The sequence below is a fragment of the Prosopis cineraria genome, unplaced genomic scaffold, assembly GCF_029017545.1.
Source record: "Prosopis cineraria cultivar Desert tree isolate PC_DT_omini unplaced genomic scaffold, ASM2901754v1 PC10, whole genome shotgun sequence".
NCBI lineage: Eukaryota > Viridiplantae > Streptophyta > Magnoliopsida > Fabales > Fabaceae > Prosopis > Prosopis cineraria.
In genome coordinates, this window is record NW_026555341.1 from 18806632 (window position 1) to 18814612 (window position 7981).

Consider the following 7981-nt stretch of genomic DNA (forward strand, 5'->3'; position numbering starts at 1 on the left):
TCAAATACACTTAAGTTAAGTAAATCATTTGTCCCTTGTGACCCATACTCATTTATAGATCATTATAAACCATATCTATCATTCTTAAGCTTCTTCTAGATTAAAGGAAATGTGAAACAAGCATCCTATGTAATCCTTTCTCCCACTTTAACAACTCATTTTAAAATTTTCAATTAACAACTTGAACTATAATTATAGTTACTTTTCCAAGCTATAATATGAAAGCTTTAACAACTCATAATTCATCAAATTCTTCTCTCTCATATTTTTTTTATAAATACCTTGAGAGCATGCATTTATCATTGGCAAAAATTATGAGATGAACAACCAAGAAATTCTAACAACTCCCAAGCCTTTACTTTTGTTAACCAAATTTAATTTAGTCCCCACAATAGCACAGCATCTAATATTGACTAAAACTAAACCTTAATTCTTCTAGAACTTTATGACAGCAACAATAAGGAATTAGAATGTTATAACTCAGCTAGAGGAATGATTTATGAAAAATCACTTGGTGCTGCTATAGAACCCAAAAGGGAAGAGAAAAACCCAACAACTCACCCCTAAATGAAATTTAGTGGCAATATCTATGAACAAATACAAGCCCTACATCAAGAAAGAAAAGGAAAAAAATAAAGTTTTGAGCTCCTATGCAAACCAAAAGCAGACCAAAATTTTAGCTAACAAATGCAATAGTTGAACTGCCCGCCACGTATACGAAACTTTCAGCAATTGAGGATGAAGAAGAGAAAAAGAACAAGCACACTTCACTCCATGATGAGTAAAAATTGACAGTAGCAAGAGATAAGAGAAAATGACAGATCTTTAAATAAAAGAGAAAAGAAACAAGTAACTTACCATATACACGTGTAACAACTAGAATTAAGGAGCAAGAGAAGTTCAAGATGACGCACATACACTTGCCAATACCAAACAAGAAAGGAGCAGAGGAGGACGACAGGGGATGAGTTTTCGATAACTCAACCCCCATAGCAACTAGTGATGTGAATAGAGAGAAGGGGAATGGATGAGCAATGGTGGTGAAGAGGGAAGTCAACAACGATATCTAAAGATGCTAATGGCGGTGAGAAGGAAGGAAGGATTCAAACTCTCTCTCTCTCTCTCTCTCTCTCTCTCTCTCTCTCTCTCTCTCTCTCTCGATTCTTCACTGCTCTTAGCTTCAAATGTAGGGGAGGGTAAGAAATATTTGATTCAAAGGAGAATTAGGAAATTTACAAGGAATGGCCAATGAAAAAAATTATAAAAATGAGCACAAAATTTTCCTATAACTAAAAATAAAATAAAACTAAATTTTTTACTCAATAGAATTCAAACTTCAAATCTTCAACAAAGTTACTAATATAAGTTCCATTTAAATTATCACTCTCTACTTGTTATAAAACTAATTTAAATAAAATATTAATCGGAAGAAAACTTAATTTATTGAAAAATTTAGGGTTATTACAATTATCTTAGACAAGCTTGCTCCCATTTCAAAAATATGAATTTTGAATTTGCCATTCCAAGGCAAATTTCTTGGTATGTTTGAAATGAGCATGTCTAGGTTGTCATGCATAACTTGATTCAGCTTTTAGAACCTTCCAAGTCTTTTGACTTTTAGTTCATGCTTGTGTTATCTTCAATCCACTATGATTGTTGAATCATGCTTGAATCATCATTGAGACACACTTGTTTTAACTTAACTCCTCTCACCAATCTTTCTAAAATTCTAATTCATGTGTGGTACACCACTAAATCTCACTTGAATTAGTTGTTTTTCTACACTTCACCTTAAAATTAATGAGATACTCAAAACAAAGGTGAGATCCTACAAAAGAACAAATTTGTTTCTTTTGTAGTACCCAAGCTTGATTGGGTCCAAGTAAATTAGATGATTAAAGCTCATAAGCCTTTCATATTAAAGAATTAAAATAAAAATATCAACAAAATGATTAAACATAATTATGCATAAAATGATCATGATTTTAAACCAAAATTTTAAGTATGAGGAGGATTATAAAATGAGTTGTAAAAATAAACTCCTCATTTCACATGTGATGCAGGAGACTATGACATTTTGTATACAATGCAGCAAATTATGATTGTCAATGTTATGCATTTTTTAAGCTTTGATAAATGCATAAAATCTCAATTTGAGATGAGATACTTTTCATGAAGTATGCAAAGTTTGCTAAATTTCAAACTCTTGAGATTTCCCTTAGAGTAAGCAAGTATTCCAGCATTTATAGGTTTGGGATCATAGATCAAATTATGCAATTAGGGTGCAAAGAATGTTTAACCAATGTAAGAGTAAGGGATAGGAATTCTCATTGATTTTAGCATAGTTGTCATTCCCTTTCTCTTTTAGTCATCTTCTTGCATTTCTTCATTCAATGGTTGATGACTTCAAGTTCCTTAACTTGATTTGAGCTTCTCTTTTATAGCTAGTATATCATGCTTTACTACTCAAGTAAAATCACAAGCTTGCTAGAAAACATTAGTTCTATTCATATCCATTCAAGTAACTTGCAATTGAAAATTGAGATATGAATATTAATGCATATGAAAAGGCTCAACAATATGAATCATGAAAATCATTTTGAAATTAAGTTTGCTTAATCCAACTTTTCTTTGAAAAACTTGAATGAGATCGAGTTGGCATGAATTTTCATGCATATGACTTTTTAAAGGATGTATTTTATGAAATCATAATTTTTGAATTCATGAGTCATGAAAACTTTTAGATTATGCACTAAAAATGACAAGTTTCAAGCATTTGACAAAATGTATACAATTTGGTTAGTCCATTTAGCAATCATAAAGATTGATTTGAAAATAGTAAATATGGATTGTTAGAGGAAGCTGTAATATCCTATGTTTCAATCCTTGAAACTAGTCATTAATTAGGGGCAAATTAGTAATTAGTGAATTAATTGTGGTTTAGATGTTGAGTTAGTATTTTGTGTTGTTTGGATGTTTTATTAATAAGATTGAAGGGTAGAAAGACAATTTAAGGCATAACGTGTGAGCACAAGTGAAATTGGACTCACTCTATCATGCACCACAGTGTATTATCTAGAGATCACTTAAAGTTGACATAATCAGCTTACGAAATCAAAAGAGGAATTGCTAGAAACACATTTGGAGGAGAAGAGATGGTCAGCTCTGCTACGGCAAGCCATATCTTAAAGTTTAGAGTCTTCTTCGATTAGTAACTTGCTGGGTAAGTATCGCATAATCTTAAGCTTCAATTCTACCCCTTTTTCATTAAATTTCATCAATTGAGAAACTAAATCATGAAGTTTTAAGGTGTTATAATCTAAAAGAAAAGGTTAGAATAGAATATCAAAAAAACTAAGGTTTTATGACTAGTATGGAGTTGAATGGTTGAGCTTTTAGAGTTTATGCTCAAAATAACCTAAAAGTTAGGTTAATAGTAAGATTTTGGTTGAATAAATGAGTTAGGAGGTTCTTATGGTCATTTGAGTAGCCTATAGGGCTAATGATTATAAATAATGGATAAGTGAATTCAAAAGAGTTCACTTGAATTGTTTTATGTGTTAAACAATTTGATTGAGCTAAATCAATACTTATGTGAAAGGTTGATAATTGATTGAGGGGCACTGTATTGTGTAAATTGAACACTTATAGCATTACTCATGAAAATCTATGCCCTTGAGAGCTTAAAGTGATTGGTAACCCTTAGTAGTAAGGATTAAAGGTAATTGGAGTAACCCTTTTACTTATTTATTTAGAAAATTGTTTGCAAGTATTTTGATATAACTACGTGCATTGTATTGTGAACTGATAGAGTAGCAGTATTGTGAAAGCATATACGTATGGATATGTGTGTATTGATTGAAATGAATTAGAGGTAGCATGTACATTGCCATGCATCACATTCGTGAGTATACCTCAGATTATGGTAGGGGGATGCGGCCCTACCATGAGGAGGTTTGGGAAGTCCTGATGATTCAAAGCATAGAACTTGACTTCATCAGAACTGACCTAGGAGAAGAATCTTGATAATCCAGAGTGTAGAGCTTGACTTCGTAACAATGGACCTAGGATATTGAATGATCCATGAGGTTACCCTAAATTAGGGTAGGGGGACATGGTCCTACTCTATATAAGGCTAAGAAGTCCTAATGATCCAAAGAGTAGAGTTTACTTGCCATAATAGACCTAAGAGGATTACTTGGTCTGAGCAGTTTATGGTGGACCCTATTCCTTATGACTGAAAGTCCTCGTTTGAATGTAGAGATTGCTCTGTTAGGTGGAACCAAGAATGCATTGTATGAGCATAACGAGATTGATGAGAATGAATTCTTGTATATACATATGACATTGCTTTTACTAGTATGCATGCTACTTTATCGTTGTTTTATGATTTAGCTTACTAACTGGTAATTAGGGTTACCTCTGAGTTATTGGGACATAAGTCTCACTCCGTTACTTTTGAACACAGTTAAAGAGAGCATGAAAAGGTCAGGAAAGGAAGCAAGAAAAGAGTAGCTTCACTTAATAGTTGTATGATTACCATTTGTATAAATGAATGTATAATGAGTTGTGATAGTAGAGTTGCCAACTAGGATGCATAAGTGAATGCGTATATGAATTGTATTGTGAAACCTTGCTTGTATAGGTGTATATGATGTTGCATCTTGCCGAGGGTGCCCTAGTGAGAAGGTATATGGGTAGGCCTAAATGCTAAACAAGCAAGTATATGATGTTGTGTAACTTGTTCCACTTGTGTATATGTATTGAATTTGAATAGATGTGATGATTATGTATTGATTGTGAATTGTGTTGTTATATGAGAACTTGACACAAATAGTGAGGTGAAGGCATTCATAGTAAATTTAGGGGACAAAATTTACTGAGTAAGTAACAACTTGGGTGAGGCATTCATAGTAACCTCCAAGAGTTCAAAAACTCTTTAGGGAAACCACTACTAACTTCCACTAACCTATGATATTCACAAACCCAGGTATAAGACTCAAAATGTGTGTGTTGAATTGTATGAGTGCATAGTGTGTGACAAGAGCATGTAAGCATGTTATCTTATTTCCATATGCTACCCAACCCTCATCTGTTAATCAGATCAAACAAAGAGACAATTAAATGTACAAATAAAAGTCTTCTATCTTAGGATTTATTGCGCATATTATCAATCCTAAGACTTGTTATAAAAAATGAAGAGAGAGAGAAGAGGAAAAGAGGGGGCAAAAGGCACACACAAATTAAAAGGGATAATAATAATAACAATAACATATTATATTTGGACCACAACAAACTTATATAGGCTTGACTCTCTAACCTGTCCCTAGTGGAGTTGCCAACTGTCGCACTTGAAAAATGAGATGCGGACGGCGCGCGAGCGGAGGTTTCGGCCCGAAACCGAACAAACAAGGAGTCGCCATCAAAATTTTGAGGTAAATCTTGGGAAACCATTTAAAGGATTATAAGGATAGTCTGTGAAAATAGAAAATAGGTTTGGGAGTTGGTTGAGTGTGGGGAAAGTGTTAGGCACCCCACAATACCCATTCGTCAGAACAGTTACCTAAAGTTCATTATGCTATATTAATATGGTTTTAAAATTATTTTAATTATTCATTTTATATTCATGTGTTTGATATAAGAATGATAAAAATTAGGTGAGAAATATTTATTTATTTATAAGGGAGGACTTGACTCAAAATCTGACTCTGAGGCCTAAGTACCCTATGATGAGGATTAAAGTCCACGTAGTTCAGACTTAAAAGTTGTTCATAAAAATATTTTTTAGAGGAGAAATTAATTAAAAATAATTCACTATTTTGCAAATAAAATAATTTCTAAAATTTTGATATGTGTTTTAAATTGCAAAAGTAATTTAATTTTAATTATTTTCTCAATTTTGAATTTTTGAGATAAAGAAAAGAAAAGGGTTTAAAATTATTATTTTTATGTTTTATGATTGAGAATTTAACTGCTATACCTACAGAACCTTATTGGTTCATACGGTAATGCAGTCATTCTAAATATCTACAGAGATTTCAAAATCTCACACAATAAAAGAATTCAACAACTTAATTTATTTATTTATATTTTTATGTATATTTTTAAGTGTTAATAACATATTTTAAGTGTGTATATACATGTTTTAAAGGCTCTTAATCGTCATACCTACAAAGCCTTATTGACTTATACAGTAATATGATTATCTTAAATATCTACAGATATTTCAAAATCTCACACGATAAAGAAATTAAATTTATTTAAATACATCTTTAATTTAATTGGTTAATATAATATATATATATATATATATATATATATATATAACTTAATCATTATATCTACAAGGTCTTATTGACTCATTTGATAATATGATTATCTTAAAAGTCTACAGAGATTCAAAAACCTCACATGACTAAAATATATAGTCGGTAAATGTAATTACAATTTAAATACATTAATTTGGTTAACTAATTTGTCTAAATTGTGTATTATATCATTATTTATAAAAATTATTTATTTATCATAAAAATTAAAAATCACTACATCTGCGAGACTTATTATCCCACATGATGATATGATTAATTTAAGTCTCTACAAAGATTCTTGAAATTTCACATGAGACTTAAATAAATTATTAATTTGGATTATAAAAGGAAGTTAATTTTCATGATGGGCCTTTAAAACCCATATTAACATATAACTTCTACTCTCATATCTGCAAAACCTTATTGATTTACTCGATACGATATAATTCTAAATATCTGCAAAGATTCAAAATCTCACATGATAAAAATTAAATAATATTCATTTTGAATATATTCTAATGCATAATTATACAATACATATTTTTAAATATAGAAATCTTAATCGTTATACTTGCGACTTATTAACTCACACAGTAGTACGATTATCCTAAAGGTCTACGGAGTTTAAAAAATCTCACATGATCAAAAAATCTAGTTAGAAAATGTGATTACAATTTAAATTTATTAATTTAATTAATTAATATTATAAAAAGAATGTTTATTATTTTATTCACAAAATTTATTTATTTATTTATTTACAATACAAATTGCGAATCACGACATCTGTGACGATTTATTATCCTACATGTAAGGCAATTAATTTCAACGTTTGCGGAGATTCTTTAAATCTCACACGATACTATTAAATATTTTATAGATTTAAATTATAAAAGAGAGTTAATTTTAATGGTGAGCCATTAGAACCCATATTTAATGTACAAGTTAGATCTTCATACCTGTGAAATCTTATTGATTTACGTAATATGAGATCATTCTCAGTGCCTATGGAGATTCTCAAAATCTCACACAACAAACTCTAAAAATTGCTATTTGTGTTTAGCATCTGAGCATAAAAGAGTTTACATGCTTGAGGATCATTCATTTAAATATAAAATTCACAGAAGCGATTAATAACGAGTAAACCATTTTCTCTCCTGACTAAGCCATGTAACCTTAAATGCTTGGCTTAAAGCTTCAATGATATTCAAGAGGAAACAACATTAAATAATATGATGCAGCAATGTTATTTCATTAAAATGGGAAGGCCAAACACTTAAATCATGTAGCAATCACAATGCTATTCTCACAATGCTATCATGTAAGTCATGAACTAAAAGAAATAAGATCCTAACTAATAAAAGATTATTTAGGTTAAAACAAAATTCAATCTATTAATTAAATATTTTTTTATCCTGAAAATATAATCCTAAAAAGGATTAAATTTTATTTTTGTATTTTTAAATTTTTGGTTGATTTTATCATTTATTTTTGTTAAATGTAAAATATGCATACAGTGTTCACAACTTACAAACACTTATGATTCAAGAAACTAGAAAACTGGGCAAATGGATAGGAAAGCATGGCAGAAGGATTTACATATTCTAATATCGCTACATGATTAAAATCCCTACACAACAGTGTAGATAAGATAATCAATCAATGAAACATTTACC